The sequence below is a fragment of the Canis lupus genome, chromosome 8, assembly GCF_003254725.2.
Source record: "Canis lupus dingo isolate Sandy chromosome 8, ASM325472v2, whole genome shotgun sequence".
Taxonomy (NCBI): domain Eukaryota; kingdom Metazoa; phylum Chordata; class Mammalia; order Carnivora; family Canidae; genus Canis; species Canis lupus.
In genome coordinates, this window is record NC_064250.1 from 11,692,963 (window position 1) to 11,716,351 (window position 23,389).

Sequence of the window (23,389 nt, forward strand, 5' to 3'; positions counted from 1 at the left end):
TATTACATTGTATTACATTGACTAAACAAAGTAGTTAGTTTGGAATGACCTTGATGTGAAAGAAAGAGAAAACCACTTTCCAAAAGCTAGGTGAATATGGGCCATATCTGTGTAATACCCAGAAATTTATTCTTCTAATATGTGGAATTCTCTTTTCCTCTTTGCAAACTGAGGCTGCAGTTACCAGCTGCCTCTTCCTGTCACGATTAAATAACGCTGTCACAACGTAACATGTAAAATTTTTAATCGAAGATCTCATCTCATTTTAAACTTGGGTTTTGAGAAGATTTTGTTTCATAGGCCCATTTAATTTACTTCAAACCATCTTTAAATTGAAATTAGAAATAAGGTCCCAGATGAGAATATAAGCAAGCAGCTTATTGTATTGTTCAACATTTAGAAAATGAAACTTTTTTTTCAATTATAAAAAGAGTATAATGGAAATTACCTCATGTTGCTATTTTGGAAAAGAAAAGCAATATAATGCATTACTTGTAGAATTTGATGAAAAACCTGTTAATGCAGTGGAGTTAGGTACAGCATTGATTTTATTTTCCAAGACATTTTTGTAATAATTTTTACAATAGTTCAGGGAAAAAAGGCAAGATGCTTTTGGATCAGAGAGAAAATATCCCTATCACAGCTAATGTCTCCTGCTAGGATTTATATGCAAGCAATAACTCCAACAGAGTGAAATTATAACCTGATAATGTGAGCCTTCAGTGTTCTTTGAAATGTGAAGTAAAAAAGGTAAGCCCTTCCACAGAGTGTATAAAGTCTGCTTAACAGTGTAACCCTTTCCTGATTCAAAGGGTTAGTTCTTTTAATATTCTAAATGATTCATTGTTCTAATATTAATAATAATAGATATTTATTGAAGAAAACTGGAAGCTACAGGCAACAGTAAAAAAGAAATAAAAGTCACAACTCTCTTACTGGATATTAAGGATGAGTAATATTCTTATGTATAATATTTCCTTCTAGTCTTTCTTCTACTGCCAATAATTTTGGTGAATTTTGAAAAATTCACAGATTATACATAGAGAGATTTAAATTAAATCAAGATATTTTATACTTCATATGTTCTATTAGGAAATATGCTTCCCATGCCTCATTTTCCAAAATAGTATTTCATTTTGTTAGGAAGCTTTGTTTTCATGTTTATATTACTAAAATCTCATATTGTGCTTGAAATATCTCATCTATTGTTTACCATGTTATTTTTAGAAAATTATTCTTTATGTACCCTATGTTTGTGTACAAGATTAAGATTAGCACCGCTTCTGTGCTTATGCAAATAAGCTCATGATGTTATAATGAGAGGTTTTATATTTACCAATTTTCCACTTTTTGGAATGCTTTCTTAGATAGTTTATGATTTCATGATTGGATTTCATGATTGAATAGTTTATGATTTTTTAAGATTGAGATTGGTTAGATTTTAAATAGGTTTTACAAATGTAGCAAAACAGAGTTAGTAAACACTATATATTACAGTTGTGCAGTTGTACACAAGTTGGAGAAATACATTTATTGATCTCCTGAGAGCAGTAATTGCAGCATGAAGAGATGGGATTCTATTCACATTCTTCTAGTGCTTCAAAGTTCGTTGTTATGATTGAACCCAGCACTCCAGCATTTCACCAATAAGATGTAGCTCATAAGACTATTTGAGTTACTCTGCTGAAAGTAGCCTTAGAATAAGGTGTTGAATTTGCCACATAAATGAGATGTTTAAAATGATTTAAAAATTTACAGCAGCATTTCGATTGTCAATTTAGGTAAAGGTCTTTAGAAAGCAAATGTAATATACTGTAGATGTGGTTATGCTGTGGGTTGTCAGTGTTCTTTTATAAATATAGTAGTGTAGTAGATCATTATAATACAAAAGAAGCCTTCTTAGACCTTGATGACATTCTGATAGCATTCTGTAGTATTTATGAAATGGCATTGTAGATGATAGAGTATGAGACAACTTTCTCTTCCTAGTGGTAGAATTTTCATTATTATATTCATTCCTTTTCCCCAGGGCTTATAAATGCTTGCTTTATTTTAAATAATGGGGGAGGTGGGAGATAATGTGATTGGATATCTTTTTTGCTATGAACCACTGACCATACTTTTTTCTCCTTGCCCACTAAATGAAAAAAATTTATCAAGCATCTTACATGAAAAACACATACTGTATTCTCTTTAAATGTTTTATGAATGAAAGTTTAGGAGTTTTTGCTATATAGAAGGACTTAACTGCTTCAATGATTGGTCAGTGTATCCTTTGGTCAATTTATTCTGCAAATACCTATTAAGTACTTAATATCTATCACATGTCCTAATATTTATCTTCCTCAAGCTTTCAAATGTTGTGTTCTATTAAAACTTGGGCTTCCCCTAAAAGATTTGGTAAAATTGCAAGAAAGGAGAGGAACAGACCATCTTCTAATTGAAAATCAGACAAAACTGATCTTTAATGGGAATGTTCTGGATTTGGCAAACTTTGTGCTCAGATAAAATGGTAAATTTCCAGAGATATACATCTGTGTATAAGAATCCAAGCAGGAGTGCTTGATGGGGAGCTAGGAAGGGAATCAAAGAACCAGGCTTTGAACCAGAGAAACAGTGGACCTTTTGGAAAGACCTTGGAAGCTATAAATGACTTCTAGGAACAAAAAATTTGAGCAAGAAAACCAAACAGTGTAAAGCTAAGATTCAGATGGCAGTTTTGTAGGTTTCAAAAATTCCGAAGAAAATCTTGGAGACAGTTCATTCTAAGAATACCATTACATAATTTTTGTTTGATTTAATTAATGATTTGCATATGTGGGGGCAACTTGTTTAGCACCAAAATTATTTAGATCAGTTCATTCTTTACTATCATTCATTTGTATCACATATATTTTGTATGCAACTAGAATATTTTATTAGGTCAGCAGCCACAAAGAGTCAGCAGGTAAAGTCATCTTAATTGTAGCGCCATCTATGATAGAAGATCAAGAAGGTATGACACATGTTAACTGGGTCCTTTCTCTGTTTATTTTTCGAATTTAATTTAATTTTCATTGTAATGAACCAGAGTATAAAGGATTCCTATCCACCCCATCAATTCATATAAACTGTCTTTGACTCACTTTTCAGTCTTTGACAGATTTTAGGCACAAGACGATAAAAATCATACAGCATAAGGCTTTTACACCAGAAAATATGGAAATAGAACAGCAGTTGTTCTCCTCAGGACAGAGCCCTCTATCTGAGAGAACAAGAGATTTCACCCCCTTCTATGAAGTTTACTCATTTCGGTCTGCTGCTTTAATTTATAGTGACAGCATCTTTAAAGAGCCCCGGCTTCCTCTAGTAGATGGCATTATTGTTCCCACGATTCATTCCCCTTTCCTGTAAGAGGATTATATACCCTTGCCTACTATCATGTGACTTGCAGGCCTCCTGTGGAGGAGGATGTACCCTTGCCCCATGGTTCTGGAGCCCAAGCTTGGCCATGTGACTTGCTTTTGACAGTGATGAGTGAGCAGATGTTTTAGGAGCCATCTCACATCTCTGTCAGTTCTCTGGCTCTTTTCCTCTGCCACAAGACTTGCATGTCCAAATAAGGGCTGCTCCTTCATCCTGTATTCAGGAACGAAACAGACAGACGGAGGGAGGAAACTCAAAACTCACAACTCCCTCACAGCCATCCTTAGCAGACATGTAATGTAAGTGAAAAGTAAACATTTGTTTTTGTAAGCCCCCAACATTTGGGGGTTGTTACTGAAGCAGAGTTTACCAGATACAGTTACCAAAGACCTAAGTACTTCCCCATCTTCACCAAACCAGCCTATGCTTCTGCATGTTTTCCCAGCTCTGTCTCCTTCTAACACTGCTCTCTTGCTCTCAAACCTTCTGTAGCTCCTTATCTCAAATTTGAACCTTTTCTCATTCTAAGGCAGCCTACAGTCTAATTCATATGGCAAATTTATTTTACTTCACATAGCTTTCATTACTAGTTGGATCAGTTTCCTCATTGCCCCCAAAGCTCCACACATGTGTTTAGGGTAGCTGAGTGTAATGATTAAGAGTGGCTCCTGGACTGAGACTGCATAGGAGGGAACCCTGGTCCCATGCCACCTGGCTGGGTGACCTTGAACAAGTTTCTTGGGCTATTTAAGCCTTAATATCCTTATCTGAAAAATGGGGATCATAAAAGTACCCACGTCACAGGGCTGAATTATTAGCCAGTGTTAAGTGTGTGCAGTGCTCAGTGTGGCACCTGCCACATAGTAAATGATCAGTAAGTGGTAACTGGGATTATGTTGTTGCTTTCATGTGGAATGATTTTCTTTCTTCTGATTAATCTCCGTTTTGAACACACATCAAATCTGAGTTCAAAGCTCACTTTCTCTGTGAAGTCTTCCCTTACAGTTTTTTGGCACTATCTATATATACTCATTACTGTTTCTTCCTGGTTTTAAGCTTTCTGAAAACAGTGATGAATGAAACTTACTCTGTATTTTTCTATAGGCTGAAGACATCGTGGCTATCCAACCTAATTGATTAATAGTAATTCTCTTGTTAAGGTTATTCTTTTTGAGATCCAGTGATTTGGGGGAGGTATGGGTGTAGGGATAGATTCAGTGTAGAAATCGCTGTAGTTTTAACAGAATACAATTTGATTTTCAGACCACTCCAAAAATGATTGACCTCTGGCATATCATCCAGTTTCCTAAATACACCCCAAGCTTGAAAGAATCCTGTAGCCATAACAATTGATTTGGTGTTAAGATAAAAACATGTCAAGAATTCAAAGCTAAAGGAAGTGAGGGCCAGACATTAGGGTCAGCTTTCGGTGTAGGGCTCAAGAGTGACCTCAGTGTTACTGAATTTAATCAGAGAAGTTTTGAAAGGGAAAATCGTTCCTAGCTCAATGAGGTATATGTTCTGCCAAGGTCAAGTTGTCTTGTATTATTTGGGTCTCACCACTGAGTACTTTATTAATTGTTTTCAGATTGGAAAATAAAGTTACAGCCTTTCCAGGAAACTCTGGGAGCCAATTTATTTTAGTGAGGGAATGAGGCATGGAAAAGCATTTTGCCAATTCTGCAACTGTGAATAACAGGGAATTATGGAAAGCTCGATGTCTGAGTCATGGTCAGAGTAAAAAGTCTTTGCTTCAAGCCTTAAGGTGTATGTAAGTTATGTATATGACGTAAGTCACAAGGGTCCTGTGTTTGGATGTTTTATTGTCTATTTTAATTTGTATCATTCCCTAAAAAAAAAAAAAAAAAAAAAAAAAAGAATCACATGAAGCAAACATCATGGATCCATCTATAATTATTAAATTGAAAGTAATTTTAGAAAGTACTACCTTCGACAGAGAACTCAACTATTACTTAGGCTGTGGCTAGGAAGCTGTCTTAGAACTAGGAGCTAGGATAGATGAATGAATTAGAACAACATCTACTGAGGAACACTGATAGAAATAGACAATGATTACATTTAAGGTATTGATAAGTATAGTTGGGGGAAAAGAATATCAAATGTTTTTATGGGAAAATGATTGTATTTCAATGGACTTATTTTGCTAAACACATAAAAAATGTTGAAAGTGGGTGATTAATTACAGTACTTAATTTTTAAAAGTATTATTGCATATGTGAAAGTTGTAGAAATACATATGTGAAGCCAAATAATGGTAGAAGAGGAGATCACTTCAAAGAACAGAGTGCTATAAAGCCATGTTTATTAGTTTTTGTGAGAACAATGTGGTACCATTCAATTTATTCGTTGCTTTATGTTAGATAGTTCTCAAGAGACCTGAAATCCACCATTAAGCTTACTGATTTACATGCAAATAGTTGTCTTCTTGCTTGGTTGTATGTAGACTAGTATTTGTAAGGACCCTGTGTTTTGCCCAGAAATGTTTTGTACTTATTTTAAAAATTCTTTAAAATAAAAGTGTCCCTGTATCTGTTAGACATTTTAAACCAAAAATCTATATACCTTTAAATATAGCAGGCTTTGCAATGCAGCAAATGGTACATGTGCAGAAATATCTACACACATATAATTGCTGGCAATCAAATGACTTGCCCATCAAAACAAGCAAATGGATTCTGTTTTACTCTAAATTCACGGATGCTGTCTTCATTAGGAGTGTTAACTTATCAAAACATCATTTGTTTTGCACTTGAAAATCATAAAAACATATCTTTAGGTGTGTGATGGAATTTGAAAAACATTCTTTTGATGTGTGGGTTCAAATCAGGACAGCTAAGTTGGAAAGAAGAGATTGAGAAAGCAACTATTTGAGTTCTTCTAAATATCGTCAGGCCCTGTGAGTAGAACTGATGGTTCAAAGTTCAGAAAACCACAGCCCTGCCACCCCTGCATGAACTTCGAGTTGAATATGGAAAAGTGACATGTACCTCCATGCTGTGAGTGCAGCGTGATAAGTCACAGTGGTGGTGTCTATACCAGCTATCATGAAGCTTCCCATGTGGAAACTTAGTTTTAAAGACTGAATAAAAATAAATTGGATGGAAGTCTACTTCATGCAAGCAGCCACAGTGTGACACTGTTAGGGTACAATGAGTAATTCCGTTTGGGTGGGAGGGAAGAGAAAGTGGCAGGACAGGGAGGCCAGCAAGGGGCTGACTATGAACAGACTTGTGTGACAAGTATGACCAACTGAACTTTATTGTGACAGGAAAGGGGCACCTGTGAAGTATTTAAGCCATGAAATTGAGAGGAGTCTCTGACAGCAGTGGAGAGCATGGATGGGGGCCATGGAGTGGAGCCAAGCAAAGCAGTGAGGAGGGGAGCCTCTAGGTGAGCTGGTACAAGGCTGTGACAACAGGAAAATAGAGAGGATGAGACATTTAGAAGATAGAAAAATCTTGGCCTAGCCTATCATCTCTAGTTATACTTTTCATATGTATAAAATGGGAATAATAATAGGATTATGTACTCCACAGGGTTGTGAGGATGAAATGTAAAGCACTTAGCACGGAGCCTGGAACACAGCATAAGTTCAATGAATATTAACTTATGATACATCATAGTACATCAGTGGAACTTGGTAACTGTTGGAAGGGAAGGGAGAACAGAGGCAACTGCTGGCTTTGGATGAGACAGTGGTTGAAAGCGATGAATTCTGAGATAGGTAGTCGTGGAGGAAAGACCAGGATCCTGGAGGATGGAAGCCAGGTTATAGTGGGTCTAAGAACAATTCAGAGTAAAGAATTACAGAAAGGGTAGGTTACTCTAATAAGATATTTGATTGTGAAAGGAAGGGGGGAGAAAGATCACAGCCAAAGGGTGATATTACATAAAGGTTTTCTTTTATTGCTTTGTTTTTGTTCTGGGTTACTTGTAGCATATATAAGACTATGTTCAATTGAGTCAAGAGTCATAGAATAGTGGCAAGGAGATGGTTGGTATAATGAACCCTGAGATCTAGCTTGGAAAAAACAGGAAGACTGCAGATTGCTAGATTGCTGATATATGAGCAGGGATTATAATTACTCAAGACACGTCTGGGAAGATGAAATGCGTTAACAGTGAGAGAGAGAGAGTGAGAGAGAGACACAACCAACACAAGTGAGCTGGGAGAAATCAGAGATTGTGGTCAGAGAAGTGGAATGTGGGAATTTACATTCTAGATATGGCAAGAATATGATTATGGGAGTGGATTGCAGAATGATTAGCTTATCAAAATTGAAGAAGTGAAGGAACTGGAATGTGGGAAGAATGACCCTCATGTAAAATGGAATTGTCCAAAACAGACCAGGGTTGGGAGAGAGATAAAGATCCTGAGCCAGGTACCATAATCCTCCACTGATGAATGGGAAAAATCCAGGAATAATGAGCCATACACAGAGATTCAAGGTTTGTCTCAAGGGCCATGTTTTTATTTTTATTTTCTTAGTTTTTTAAAGATTCTTTTTATTCATATGAGACAATGAGAGAGAGAGAGAGAGAGAACGAGCAGGGGAAGAGAAAGAGGGAGGAGAAACAGACTCCCCACTGAGCCAGGAGCCAGACATGGGGCTCAATCCCAGGTCTTGGAGATCATGAGCTGAGTCCAAGGCAGATGCTTAACCATCTAAGCCACCCAGACACCCCAAGGGACATGTTTTTAAACTAGGGTAAGGGAACAATAGTTTGGAAAAGACTATGGGGACCACAGAGACTGTCTCCCTTCACATAATGGCAAGTGTAGAGGGGAAGAAAACCTCAAAACCTGTAGTTTTGAGGAAAGGAATGCTGAAGATATGCAGAAGAGGAGTTGGAAGCAGTAATGTGTGAGGACAGGTGAATACACAGAAAAAGGACTTTCTTTTTTGAGTAGGTATGAAGAAGGGCAAGGATGGGAAGCATGGTAGAATTAACTGGGCCCAAACTTCCATTCTGATACAGGCAGAGGGACTGGGCGGTAGACAATATATTCAACTCTATGTCTTATGTGTTTCTGTTTTGTTTCTTTTTCTTTTCTCCAACCAACATTTTGCCTGTTTCACTGTATATTAGCATTTCAGCCAGATAATTGAGGGGAGAGAGATAGTGAGAAGGAATGAAAAGCTAATCAGCAGGTGATTGTATGTTGTATCAGTGAAAGCTTAAAAATTGTTGAGTTTATGCAAAATAACTGCAGCACATAGTTGGTATTATCTAATGGCTCGATCCAAGCAAAATGGCACCATCAATGGAAAGACCACTTTTTCTATCTGCCTCCCCCTTTTATTACTTTTTTCCTCCTTTCCTCTCTCTTATTTTTTTTCTCCTCCCTTCCATTTAAAACACATACATTGTGTTTTAACCACCAAAGCACTGTGCATGGTTGTTGGTGCAAGTATTAGAGGTGGTATTAAATGAACAGAACTTGGTTCCTATTCCTACATTGTTATAGATAAGGAAATAATTAATGTTATGCATAACTATAACCATACTGCCAGCCAAAAACATGGCTAAAATGAAGGCGTAAATGATCTCTTCTGGAAGTATGGAGGAAGGAGCAATTAAAGATTATGAAATCCTTTATGAATTCATGTGCCTAAGCAGGAAGTTTGGTCCTGATATGGCAATAGCAGTCTCTAAATTTCAAAGTGTAGATGGCTATATATGCAATATAAAATGTTTAAATGCTATTGCTATTGAATAGTTCATAATGTGTCAATGTTATGATGTATTGATACTTACAAATAAGACCTGAAGATGATTAAAGGAGTTGTAAGTGATACAGAAATACCTAAGTTGCTTTTGCATGAGTGTACATGAAATTATGGTTTGTGATTAATCATTGATGTACTCAAAGAACTGAGATATTTACTCTTGGAGAAGAGCTTTCAAGTATACATCAAATTTTTACAAAGAAGACGCTGCAGTCATCTTCATCTATCTCATGACTTGAACCAATGATTGCTTGTATCTACACGACACAACCATTTTGATACAAAGTGAAAATCATTTATTTGTTCATTCCTTCATTCAGTTGTCAAATGTTTTTTGAGTACCTTCCATGTGCTAGGAACCACACTAAGCTTTTGGGAAAACAGTAATGAGCAAAACCAGATGGGGACTTGTCTCCTCATGAGACCTAAGGAATATGGAAGGTAATCAAATATTTGCACAAATAAAAGTAAAATTGCACCTATGAAGAATGTTAGGAGAGGGAGAAGGGAGAAGTCCAGAGTGTTAGGAGAATTTGTAGTTGATTTGATCAAGTCAGGGAAGTCAGTGTTCACTAAGACCTAGAATGGACAAGAGATCTGAATAATGATTAGGTATTAAGTGGGCAAAGGTGGAAGGGGAATGAGGGACTGAAAATCTTTTTCTAGGAGAGACCTGGTATGGGGTGAGCTTTGGGAGGAAAGGAGCAGACTGCTTGGGGCCTTGTAGTACTTCTTTGCCATAAAGGCATAATATACCGCAAGTAAATTCAATTTTTATTCATATCTTTTAGCTTAATATAGATACATCTCAAGGCAAATGCCTTTCCCAAGAATAGAGTGGAAAAGACATTATCGTCATGATGGAATATTTTAACAAAATGTAAAAATGGTAACATTCTTTTTTTTTTTTCCCAATAAAGGTGAGGTAGCATACCTCTTCCTTACTCACAAAATAAATATATAAATAAGAGGAAAAATAAGATCTCTAGCTCCTATCTTGTTTATCCTAATCAGGATTAGCTTTATCCTAATCAACAATCTTATATTCAACCTTAATGATATTTCATTAGCTTCTCAGAACCACCTTTCCTGTCTAGGTCTAATTATATCTAATGTAATGTATCTCAACTCACTATATTAAATCATTTTTAAAAAAACATTTAAAAACATTTAAAAATACTGCAGAGCTTTGATTTAGGCCTTAAAGAGGATTGAGCCCTCTTATTTCTTTTTGGGGTCCATGACTTTCTAGTTTTCTCCTCAACATTTCTTTTTTATTTTCCTCATAAGTGTCTTAGGGAGATGAAAAGAAGTAATTTTCGTTTTTGTGTGTGTGTGACAATTTGTAAATATCTACATAAGTAAAATGCAAGCATAAGCATCTATTCTAATCAATCCTTAAAATAAGTTAGTTCTTCAATATGCTTTACATTGTGAATAGAGACCAACTCTTTCTTGTCTGTTCTCATTAGCCCTCATGTATAACCCTCTTTTGTTTGAGAGTCTTAGGCATATCTAGTGGTATATTTTAATATCCTATTATCCCTGGAGACCAAGGTTCTAAACTTTATGAATGCTAAGCTTCAAAGAATGTAATTTGGAAATGACACAAAAATACTACTTCGGAAAATTTATTGTATTAATGGCATGGGACTCTTACATATATATACAGTCAAAAAATGTAAAAATAAAAGTATGCACAAATGTAAAACAAAAATCTAAGATGTGAAATAGTAAGGAATCCTTAACTGGTGCCATTTCCCTTTGATGACCTTTTGGCAGTATGTTTTCATAAACTACTGTCACTAGGTACGCTACCCACTGAATCCTCAGATTTTGTTCAAGGCACATCACAGATACAATTTTTAGGGGAGAAATGGTTTACTGCTCTTCTACTCCCTGGAAGATTCTTGTGAATTTTTCCTTCACAAAAAGAATGTTTGGGTCTAATAAAGAAAAATATGCCCATCTTCTCTCTGTGGCAGTCATGAATAATCAGGTGTGCATCCGATTAAATCTGGCATGATCAGTGTACAGAAAGGTAGATCTGAAGGCAAGAGAAGAATACAAAGTATGTAAGTGGAAGAAGTGGAATATACGATACAATAAAGAAAGTCAGAAAGCTAGGACTTTCCAGGCAGAGAGAAGAACTTTTTGCTGTCTTTGAGTTGAAAAACTGAAGGACCTATGTTAACCAAACATATTAGAGTTGAACTTGCGAGTTATTTCTAAGATTAACTGACAAAAACGATGGCCTCTAGAGGACAAACCTTGAAGACCATCCATGGAGATTGGTTGAATTCAGTGTGATATTTCCGCTCAGTGAGAAATAACTTCTGCTCAGTGAGAAATAACAGAAAGCTACAATTAGAACTTGGATAAAGGGGAGTTTACTGGAGGAGACTAAAAAGGATGCAATCTACAGGTACATCCTTGATAAAATTGCAAATAACAGTACAAAGATTCCATTAAAGAAAGTGGGAAAATTTTGTTTTTAGGGTATTATATTTTGGCCTGGTGAGAGAGAGAATAAAGAAACCAACATTCTTATGCTAAAAGTTGTTTTCGAAAATATTCTTAGTAGTTGGAGATTTGTAGATGGCAAATCTGCAAATAAATGAAGGTATCTTTAAGGAAAAAGGCTGTTAACATTATTTTTCCAGAAATGCAATATCATTTACTTGGAGGAACAGAAATGATTAATATAGTCTTTTTTGTTCAGGGAAGCTATTCCACAAGATAAAAGGCTAGTAATCTAATAACTAGCATATCAGTATTATTTTATTTGCTTTTTCCTGTTTGCAAAATAACTTCAGTGCTATCTTGTTATTGTTGTTATACTTGGCTAGTTATACATCTACGATAAGAGAACATAATTAATGTGAAAAATTATACTGAAATGGTTGTGTTTATTTTGTGTCACTTTAGCAATGCCCCTTCAGGAGTGCTATTCTTATTTTCCACTTGCATTCAATAATAGGCTTGCAGCCAGTGGCATTGTATTTACACAGTTTTTGTCAAAACAATTTTATCTCTAATAGATTTTTATCTACATCGACTGAAAACTTCTGTTTCTGTTTAAAACTTTAATGTAATTTCTTGCATCTCTATTTCAGGCAATAGAAAAACTTTTGAACTTCTATATACTTGGCAGCTATATATTTTTTCTTTCACAAAGTTGATTTATTTTTTTAAATAGGGGGAAAATGTCCTTAAAATTAGGCATCTTGTGTTGGAATGGACTATGAAGAAGGCAACAAATCTGAACATGTTCTGTTCCATTCGTTCACCACAGAAAGGAGCATTTAAAAAATACTCCAAATTCTGTGACCTTTAGATGATTAGAACTGGTTACAAATATACATGAATTCCCCACAAACATAAAATGAACCCCCAAGAAACCTTATTTGAGAATATGTAGAGATGTATTTTCATTTTGATGCGCAAGGATTTACATGTGTGGCTCCCTATTAGCATTACTCAGGTAAATCCCATTAAAAAATGCATATGCCTATGTGTGTATAAATTTATACATGAAGCACAGTTAAAGTATATCAGTGTTAATACTCTACCATGGGAATACAATATGACAAGGAAATTGGCAATACAATTAAAGTTCACATAGTATTAGAATTTTTTTCATTAAGATAAAAAAGTTTTCATGACAATATAAGAGGATGAATTGAGACTTACTAGTACAACTAGAACAAATGTGCACATTTCAGTATAGCTTTGAAACAAATATAATAAGGTGGATTAATGCTCTGGGTCTCTTGAAAGGGACTCTCATACTATTGTATTGTCCTAATGAGAGTTTGAAATCTTCTGGCCCTGAAAGTAGAAAGTAGGAATCAATGGTAAAACCCATCTACAAGGACGCATATTATGTTGAGGAAAGTGTTTCCTGATTGCCCCTCTCTTCTTTTTCTTTTTCTTTTTCTTGACTTCTTCATTTTCTTGCTGCATTCTCTTTCTATCTCCTGCTTTGTTTTGCTAGTGTTTTCTAATACCCCCAATGGTTTTCCATCCTCCTGATTTATAAGCATGTTTCCTTATACATTTGTGTTGTTAAAGAAGGGTTACAGTGTTGCCTTATGCCAACTATGTGTCTTTGGAGGAAACATAAGGATAAGAGACATCCTTTACATACATGGACATTTGAGCTATACTTGGTGCTTAGTCTTCATTCTTTGCCCAACAAAAGCCATCTGAAATAGAAATGAAAAATGCTCGGTTCTTCACCTTCACATAGGACTCAATTCATAGCCTTGAATTACTCATAATGCTGACTTTGGTTATTTGCCTCTTTCCCTTGTTTCTTGTAGATATATTCACCTGACATACTGAAATATTAATGAATCCTACGTTAATAGATGCTCACATATATGTATACACATAGAGAGAGAGCTCATAATTTTGACTTGTGAGAAAGCTACTCAGTTGCAGAGCCTTGAGGATGAGACATTTGCTGGAGTAGACCATTTCTGACAGATGATTTGACGTTAAATGGTCTGATTTAGTTTGGTAATCTGCTGCTTACCACAGAATGATAGGGAGGCATTGTGAGCCCAACCATCTATGTAGATTGTAGTTCAGATGGGGTTGGGATTGCACTTCAGGAATTTGAAGAGGTGATAGGGATGGGAAGTTACTACCTTCCAAAGGCTGTCAAATAATGACCAAAGAAGTGGCTTTTTCTGTGAAGGTCATTTCTCCCTCGTCTCAAGTATTTCCAGGCCAGCATCAGAGAGGAAAGCTGTCAGTAATTTCTAACCTGGCTAGGTTTCATCTGGTGACCTTGGAGCAAAGAAGTCTAACATAGTGCTGGTTTCTTGAGACATTCCCGTGATCTCTCTGTAAATACTGCCCAAGGGGTTTTGTTTCCAAGATGTTCCCGAGAGTTCTACTGGCCTAGGAAGTAAAAAGAATTTTAAGTACTTGAAATTTTTTTCTAGTTTGCTTTAAAATGCCACAAAGTCTATATAACAAGGCCTTGGATTGTTTTAGTTCCTTATTGTATTGTGGGGACCAAGATTTCTAATCCCGCAGCTTCTCTGTTTCTCTCTGCCTGTTTTCTTTTCTGTCTTCTCTCTACTCACCAGCTTTCACATACTGAAACATTTGTGTTTCTCTGACTATATAAATTATTTTTTAGCCTTTCCAGTTAATCTCCCTAATTTGTTACACAGAGCGCTCAGAAGTTCCTCGTATGATTACCCAATAAAAATTCGCTTCTGTCTTTGTCAAGAGAGGCCTTCGTTTCCTAAGACACTGCCATGCCATGATGCTTCTGGTCTTTGACAGATGAACAGGTGTGTTTACTGTAATCAATGGATCATTCAAGCACAAAAGTTACAAACCAGTCACCTCTCATTTACGGATTTATTTCTATGACAATCCTAAATCTTTTGTTGTCATCTTTGCTGTAAAACATGCACCAGTACTTTGCTTGGGGGTGGTGCTATTATCTGGCTAAAGAAAAAGAGTATTTGCTTTTGACAGTGACCTGATCTTGAAAAGTTAAATTTTACTTAAATTCTGACTCTGTGCACAAGGAGAATCGGGTCATTAAATTAAAAACCAAATAATTTATCTATATGCATATATCAGGAAAAACTATTTCATCCTACAGGGCTCATAGTTAAAAGAACAAGGTTGGCACTGAAATTTTCAACCTTGAGTATCTTATTTAAATGCCATTAAGCTATCAGTAATGTTTGCTGCACTTCCTTTCCCATCATTGCTGATTGACAATATATTTGTGGGTAAACAATGTCTTTTATAACTGGCATCTTCCTGCCTTGTATGCTCCTTGATGGCACTTTCTGGTGTGGGTGACAGAGGAGCTCACTCATGTGTTGAGCCTCAAATAAGGCTGTCTTGAATTCAAGTAAGGCTGGCGAGAGGAGCAGGACGTTGGTAAGAGAGGCAGACACTGTTTATACACAATTCTTGGGAACCTGGCAGGGAGATCAGAACATGGCAGGGAGAAGGAGCCTTCAAAAAATATCACACAAGACTAAATAGCACTTTTTAATGGGAAATTCTTGTTTTGACTCTAATTTTATGCTTAGATGCTTTTAATTTGATCCACATTTAATTTGCCATTCCTTGGAGATGGCATTGATTATATGAAAAACTATCTGCTCTATTGCTAACAAAACAGAATTGGTTTCAGGGGCTACCATGATGGCATTGTATTTTAATAGTGCCCACCTGGAAACATTGAAGCACACACCTCTAGAATCATGGTTATCATCTCTATGCTCACTCTTCTGATTGTGATTGCCTAAAAGCTTTGTTAAAGTCAGTTCCGAAGAAAAATGGGTCAAGATTGAGTCTTAAAAAAGCAGGAAAAAAGCCAAGTTTGGACATTTGAGTGATAAAGCATTATAAAGGACATTTGAAGAGCTAAATGGCAGTTATACATCTGAAAACACGTATAATAACATACAGTAGGTTTTATTTATATAAATTTGGATTTCCCAAAACCCCATCACTTTGACACTAATGAAAATTAACAGCATTCAACACTGGTGTGACAAGTTTCAGAGAGGCACAGACAGAGATTCTGAGTTTAAGCTAAGTGCCTGCATGGTTAACAATTATTTTAGTTAGACATCTGAAGCTGCATACAGAGATTTCACGTCTTCTATGTTTTAAAAATTAGGCTTCCATTATTTCTGAAATTCTAATGGCTGAACTAGCAACAGTAAAGATGTCCAGGTTTCAATGAAATATATTTCATAAATTAGCTTATCATTGCACTGATTTAGCATGCCTAGCAGGTGAGAGACAAAAACATGTGTTATCTTCCCTAGGGAACCTTCAATGAATGTCATTCTGGCTTCATATGTCTTTCTTCTCTCCCCTTCTTGAACTGATATAAAATTCTAATGTGTGCCCTCTAGTTCCATCTTCATTGAAATCTAGCAAAACTGCTGAAGGTAAGATAGTGGCAATGGTGCATGAAAAAAGGGAAAAGGAATACAGTGATTCATAGCATACTTGAAGAAAGTTGCAATTGTTAACAGCACTACTTTTGTATGTAGACAGGTTAAAATATGTCACATATCGGTGATAAAAATAAAGTTCTTTGTCCTGGCTACTTGCTTAAAGTTCATGGGAAAGGCGCTACAACTATATTAGTAACTTGAAAATATTTCCATATGTATCTGAGGGCATACCAAGTCACTATCTCACAAAACAGTAGCCAAGAAAGTAGGTGTAATACGCTGGGACTATCAGCAATCTTGACAAGTGGTTGTTGTTTAAATACCAGAAGTGATAGATATTCTGTAAACCCCTGCTTCTATTATTATGAAAATGAAACCTGACATTTTTAAAGTATAGTAGCTCAGGCCAACTTGTCTTATCTCTGTGTCTTTGTTCTTCTATGCAAATTTGAACTGCCGGTTCAAGTATCATTTTGTGAATGGCGTTCATTGGTCTTCACTTCTAGTGAAGCAGATGCTAGCTAGTGCTTTTAGAAAGGAACCATCCTTCTCCCTCAGCATTATTCCCATTTGCTAGATGAGAAAACTGAGGTGTATGTTTCCTTTTACTGGTAAGAAATGTAAGCTTTGGAATCCTGTTCACTTTCATTTTTTCTAGTCCTCTTTTTTTTTTTTTTCTGATGTACAGCCTTTTTTTTTTTTTTTTTTAACCTTTTCTTAGGAAGCCTGAGCCAACTTTCAGTGGCCTCCTCACTTTTTGAATGAAGCTGTCTGGTAAAAGCTTTTGCCAGAATCTTCTCCTGATAATGACAGGAGGAACATGTATCACTGACTTGTAACAATCTTTGAGAAAATCCACACAGTTGAAATTATGCTGCTGAATCTAGCCAATAAATTTTGGCACTACTAGGGTAATTTAGGGATATGAGTGCTGAAAGTTACTACTCTTTTTAGTAACTGAAGTTCAGAACTTGATGTCTATGGGGCATTGGGCAACCATGAATCCACTTTGCCCAGCTCTATGAAATATGCCTTTTTATGCAGAGCACAAACAGATTCAAGACCCTTCCTGGAATTACTTGAAGAATTAAAAGAATTATATTATCAGCATGACTACACTTGCCTTTCTTCATCAAAAAAGAAAGTGTGTCAGTGTACCCCGAAAAGGTATACCTTTAGGCTGTTAAAAACAGATACCTAAATCATGATATATGAAATTGCACCAAAACAGGAATTTATCTAAAGTCTTTGGATCAGTATTTCTCCCTTTATTGTCTTTCCATTCAAAGTAATGCAAATAGTTACCATCACTTCTTGAGGCCTTGTCATAAGCATAAGAATTGCATGTGTTCTCATTTCTATGACTTCAGCAAGCCAGAACTAAACAGTCACAAACTTAGCTAGAGAAGAATTTAGAAGAAGCTTATCAAAAATCAGACATTTTAGAAAATGTGTTGATTTGAGCTGGTTTTGGTTTAAAAGCTACAACAAAATATCTCATTATTGAATCAGACTTGGTTTCCATTAGTTACTGCTCAGGTTGTCTTTTCTTTTTTACGAATTACTATTTGCTTATATAGAAATTAGCTTTTTTAGCACTGTTTTATAAATAATAATAGTGACCATTTTTAGAATTGCCTTTTGGAGGAACACATATGAATGCCTTCCCTTTTGGTCAATTGCCTTAAGCAAGAAGGATCAGGTCTTCCTTTCCTATTTATTACACTTCCCACTCTGTCATTATCAGGTCTGATGTTTAGCAAGAACGCTTTCCAATCGCCTGTATGTGCTTTGACACCACTGACAGTAGAAACTGTATCTTAACTTACTTGAATCAGTGCTGTAGAAAAGCACCCAGGCATGCTGAAGACAGCTTTTATGAGGTACATTTTGTCAGTGTAAACACTATGAAATCCAACACATTTGGAAGAGCATACTCTGTATTTGTTAGAATGAATGAATCACTAATGGATTAAAGAGCACAGCCAAATAAACCTAGACTAGTCATAAGCATATGTGGCCTAATATTCAAATGTAGGAAATCCAATTAAGCTCCAGCTCTCCTTAGTTTCTCATTCATGAGGCAGTAGCTCTACCGAAAAAGCAAATAACTAAAAAGTTTCTTTTACCAAAAAAAAAAAGGCATTGCATTTTTAAAATATAAGTTTGAAGTTAGTCTTCCACAGATAGCCAATTTAATTATGCTAAAAATGACATTTTTAATTAAACACCAAGGTAAGCATAAATGGATTTCAAAATAATTAATCAAACATCAAAAAATTGAAACCTTTTTCTGCTTGAGCAGCAGAAATGAAAGAACCAGTCTTCGGGTCTCATAGAGATTCAATCTAATTTAATTCTCTGTCTTCTCTAAATAAACATTCCTAAAACCTTTTTTTCATCTGGGGGAATAAGGATGAGAGGGGTAATCAATATTTCTAGCATTTTAATTAAAACCGTTAGTGGAATAAATCCATTTAATTATCAGTTAATGAAATACAAGGTCATTTACCTGACAGGAACTTTGAGGGTGGATTACTAGCTGGAATAAAGCAGAAGAACCCAATGTCACAGCCATTTAACTTCTGTCAAATTTAAGGTTAAAATCCTTTTAGACTGTTTAACCTATTCTCTACCATTTTTCTATTATGTATGCCAATTGGCAGGAGAAATGCATGTGAAAACTTATTTTACATTTAATTGTGCTGCAAAGTTTTCATTAAATTTCTGCAAATATCTTTTTATTTCTAAGGCATGAACTGAAAGGCTACAATAGATTCCAGTATAGTTTTATTTGTATTTTATGTTTATCACTCATAAAGAGAGATTTGGATTTTCTTTACAGCAAGTCTTAGGCATTATTTCTTCTTTTTTTTTTAATAAATATGAATTAATTATAAATTTCAGCAGTCTGAAAATTTAGTATGCAAATATGGAACAAATATGCAATAGTAAACAAATCACTTTGAATAATTTATGGTTAATTTTATACAATCCCTTTCTGAAGTGACCTGGATTTCATAAAAATAATATTAAAAAGCAAGAGCTGGTTGGTCACTCAGCTGGGTTTGCAAATTGATTGGGTAAATGATTTGAAGTCGGTTTAACAAATGAAGAGGGCAGAAAGTGTGTTAGAGAAAAGTTCCTTATCTTTCTTTGGTGGGGACACAGGGTTTCTCTAAGCTGCTCACATGGCTCACATTTTATATAAATCACCTTTAAAAATGGAACCTAAGAAGAGCTTTTGTGCTTTCTTTCTTTAACACAGATGTTGAATTAATTATCTAGGGTTTGGGGTTTTATTATAATTTTGTATATTTGAATTTGTCTCATCGGCATAAATGTCAGGGTTAAAAAGATAGCTTGTTATTGGGGTCTTATTCTTCTTTTCTAAAATGAAACTCCCTTAATGTTAGTCCTGTGCAATGCAGACAAGTATATGCAATTTACTCTGCAGTATTTCATCTGGAGACACCTTAGCTGTGTACCATGCAAGGAGCCCAGTATACCTTACACTAGTTTGCCTTTAAAAAAAAAAAAATACTGGAGAGCCAGGGAGAGAGAGACAGCAGGAGCAGGGAAATGAGGGGCAGAGGGAAAGGGAGAGAGAGACTCTCAGGCAGACTTCACACTGAGTGCAGAGCCTCACGCAGGGCTTGATCTCAGAACCCTGAGATCATGATCTGAGCTGAAATCAAGAGTCAGACACTTAACCAACTGAGCCACCCTGGTGCCCCTGCCTTTTGTTTTTTAAGTTAATTTGTTTTTCTTAGTAATCTCTACACCTAACATGAGGCTCAAACTCTGGACAGGGAAATCAAGAGTTGCATGCTCCCTCAACTACATCAATCAGGTTCCTCCCCCGCCCCCCAACCCCGCCCCTGCAATTTGCCTTTTAAAGACATACTGGTGATCTGGTCTAACTTCTAAATGCTAAGTACAATTAATTTACAAAAACCTATGTCACCTAAAAAACAAATCCGTTACCAGCTCAAATATGTTTTAAGCGGACCAAGGTTCCCTGTGAAGATGCAATAATAGCAAAAGCAGCATTGTTGGGCCTGTTTTGCATTCACCTAGACTGTTCATAGATTTTTAATACTTTAAGAAAATAACAAATACTGTTAGGAAGGCTGGTTTAGGCTGGGTAGTTCCAAGAGCTCTCTTTCCTCTATTTTGTATTCTTTAAAATGTAATCCTTGTGACTTACCAAAGAGGATTATAAAATTTGCTTGTTCTAAGCCATAAAGTGAGACATAATAAAGAAAAATTTTCCGTGATACCTAATTATTTTAACTTTGATTGGAATATACAGGAACAACTGTGAATAGCCCTATGATGACACAGAAAGGCTTGGCTCTTGTATAGGTTATTTGATGCTCTTCATACTGACCAGTCAGTCATAGGAATTTGCCCCAGTAGCCCCTCTCTGCCCTTTCACATATTTTAATGGCCCCCACCTTGGGTGCCCAGTGTCCACATTTATGCAGCGTCTGCCTTGTCCCTTGCTCCGCATTTCCAACCACTTTCTCTACCTTATGCAAGGTGCCCATGCCTGTTCTATCCATGGCAGCCAAGGATCATGGGTTTAACAGATTCATCACTCTTTCTAAGTTGTTTGAATGGTGGTGGTGTGCTACCTAAATGTTACAGATAATATAATCATTCTCTGTGCGGTCATTTGTAACTTCATGTGCTGTGAAGATCTGCTCCCTAAAGATTGTTAACAACAAATTGTTGTAATTTCCTTCTGGTCCCTTGTATCTTAGATTCCTTGTTTTTTGACTACCTTTTATCCTCACACCTCTATCTTTAAAGCCCATTCTAAATCTTCTTTCTATATACATATTCTCATAAGAATCCTATCATTTATGATGATTTCAACCATAACCTTAGGCAGTGACATTCACATGTACATCATCAGTTCAGTCTCTGCCCACTTTGCAACCTACAGTTCCATCTACAATTGCCTGTAGAAGATTACCAGTTTTATATGGTGTTGACACCTAAAACTTTCCATAATAACTAAATGTATCTCTTTATCCTTTCCTACTTTTTCTGTCATTATCCTGCTGGTACCCTGCCAGTACTTCCTTTAGCAATAGGTACCAGAAGACATTTTCACTCTTCTTCTCTTATATTTCCCAAATGGGAACCATCAGCCACCAACTTCTACTGAATCTTCCTTGACATGGCCTTTTGGAATCATACTTTTCTATTTTCCCAGCTGTCCCAGTAGCCTAGACCTTAATCTATTTCTGTCTAGATGACTCCACCAGCCTCTTACCTGATTGTCTTTCCTTCCCTTAGAAATCCAGAATATCATAGAGCTGGATTATTTTTAAGCATTCTTTTGCCTCTGATCCTTATAAAACACAGAAAATTTTCCTGGAAGGAAATTCCATGCATTATAATCATTCCCTGTTGCATCAAATCCAAGTTATTTTGCCTTTTCTTTAAAGATACTTCCAGCCATCACACCAAATTAATTTTTCATTTCCAGTCAGGAAAACTACTCTCCATTCAAGCTAAAACTCAACTGCTGTGCTCTGAATTTGTTCACCTCTCTCCTCACTTGATATTTTCTCCCCATTGCTTTTTCTGAATGCACATCTCTCAAACTTTTAAATCCTTCACTGATTTACTCCCATGCAACTCTGTGTGTCCTAACATTTAAAGTGCAGAAGAGTCTCTGTATTCATTAGTACATATTTGGCCTCCATTTAGGTATTCGACCATTGAAAGTTTAGTTATCCTGTTTGGCGCTTTTTTGCTTCTCTTCTTTTATTAACCTATAAATAAGATTTGTGTATCAATTTCCTCATCTATAAAATGGGTATAAAAATATTCATCTCAAAGAACATGAAGAAACTATTAAGTAACAGGTTTGTATTTGTTCATCTGTTTTCTGTGGTCTCTGTGTTAGTACAAGTAGAGCAAACAGAAAATTGCCTCATTTTGTTTATGGTCATGAATTAGCATGTTCAACAGAAAAACATAGTAATTGATTTCTCCCATTTCATGTGCATGCAAGTTGGATGATTGGCAATTTCTAGGTTTCTGCCTACTAAACACCTGTGCAGACTCATACTAGCAATCAGAAGACCCCGGTCTTGGGCTATTTGGGTTCTTCTACCATGTGCAGTAGTCTAATTTGAAACCATTGTACCTTAAACTCTTAACTAATTGCTCAAACTTAAAATCATTATTTCAGATCATTATTAAAAATCAGACTCTGCCCTATAAAATGCCCATAATTTTTAGCAGCTATATATTTGCTATGTAATTTCCTCTTTCAAAAAATGTCATGCTCAATTTAATATTGGTATGTCATTCGCAAGTGGCGAGGGGACTTTGTGAGGCTGTTACAAACTCTAGTTTCATAAGAGTTGGGCTCTGAAGCCTGCATCACTGATAGTCTGGGTCTCTTTTCCTGCCACAGTCCCACAGCATATTTTTCACACCCTGAGGGCTCCCCTAGGGGATGTTCTGTCATGGAATGAAGTGGCATTGACTAAAATGAAAATTTTCTCCTCTATGAGAAAGCGAACTGAGAGGAACCCAATCACACATGCAACAAACCAATTAAATCAAAACAAAACACAATTCCATGGGCTTATTAGTTAAGAACGAGATATACTATACTGATAGTCTTTTTTTTAATAAAGATTTTATTTATTTATCCATGAGAAACAGAGAGAGAGAGAGAGAGAGAGAGAGAGAGAGGCAGAGACACAGGCAAAGGGAGAAGCAGGCTCCCTGCAGGGAGCCTGATGCGGGAGTCGATCCCAGGTCTCCAGGACCAGGCCCTGGGCTGAAGGTGACACTAAACCACTGAGCCACCCGGGCTGCCCCTGATAGTCTTTTAGGAAGGTACCTTGTACACAAAAGTATTAAACAGCTATTTTTATAAAATATCTAAAAAATAAATAAAATAAAATATCTAAAGGATACAGAAGAATCGTATTCTAAGCACTTCTATAAGTTCACAAAATGATGTATGTAGGATTTGTGATTTCAATCTTGTTTATACTTAAATTGGTTGTAAAATATTTTGGTGAGGGAAATATAAACTAAGGAGTTGAATCTAGAAAAAATTCATCAATTGAAATGATGTGTCAATAAGTAAAATTGATTGTTGAAAGAGAAATAGCTATCAGGAAAAGCACGAATACGCAGCATATTAAGAAATAGTTGACTGTGGCAGAGATTACTCTCTCATCAGAAAAAAGTTTTATTTGAATAATTTAATTTGAATTAAGATATAAAGACCCT

The 23,389-nt window shown here is 36.0% G+C and overlaps 1 protein-coding gene and 1 long non-coding RNA gene across 6 annotated transcripts in view; one reads left to right on the plus strand and one right to left on the minus strand.

Annotated features, from left to right (window-relative positions):
• AKAP6 (A-kinase anchoring protein 6) overlaps window positions 1-23,389 on the plus strand; it is a 539,834-nt gene that overhangs the window by 342,642 nt on the left and 173,803 nt on the right. The gene's annotated exons all lie outside the window — the stretch shown is intronic.
• LOC112657829 (uncharacterized) overlaps window positions 12,066-23,389 on the minus strand; it is a 61,277-nt gene continuing 49,953 nt past the window's right edge. The window contains exons 2-3 of the long non-coding RNA XR_003135338.3: window positions 13,933-14,069; window positions 12,066-13,366 (exon numbers count right to left, since the gene is read on the minus strand). This is a non-coding gene — a long non-coding RNA (uncharacterized LOC112657829). The remainder of the gene's footprint in view (window positions 13,367-13,932; window positions 14,070-23,389) is intronic.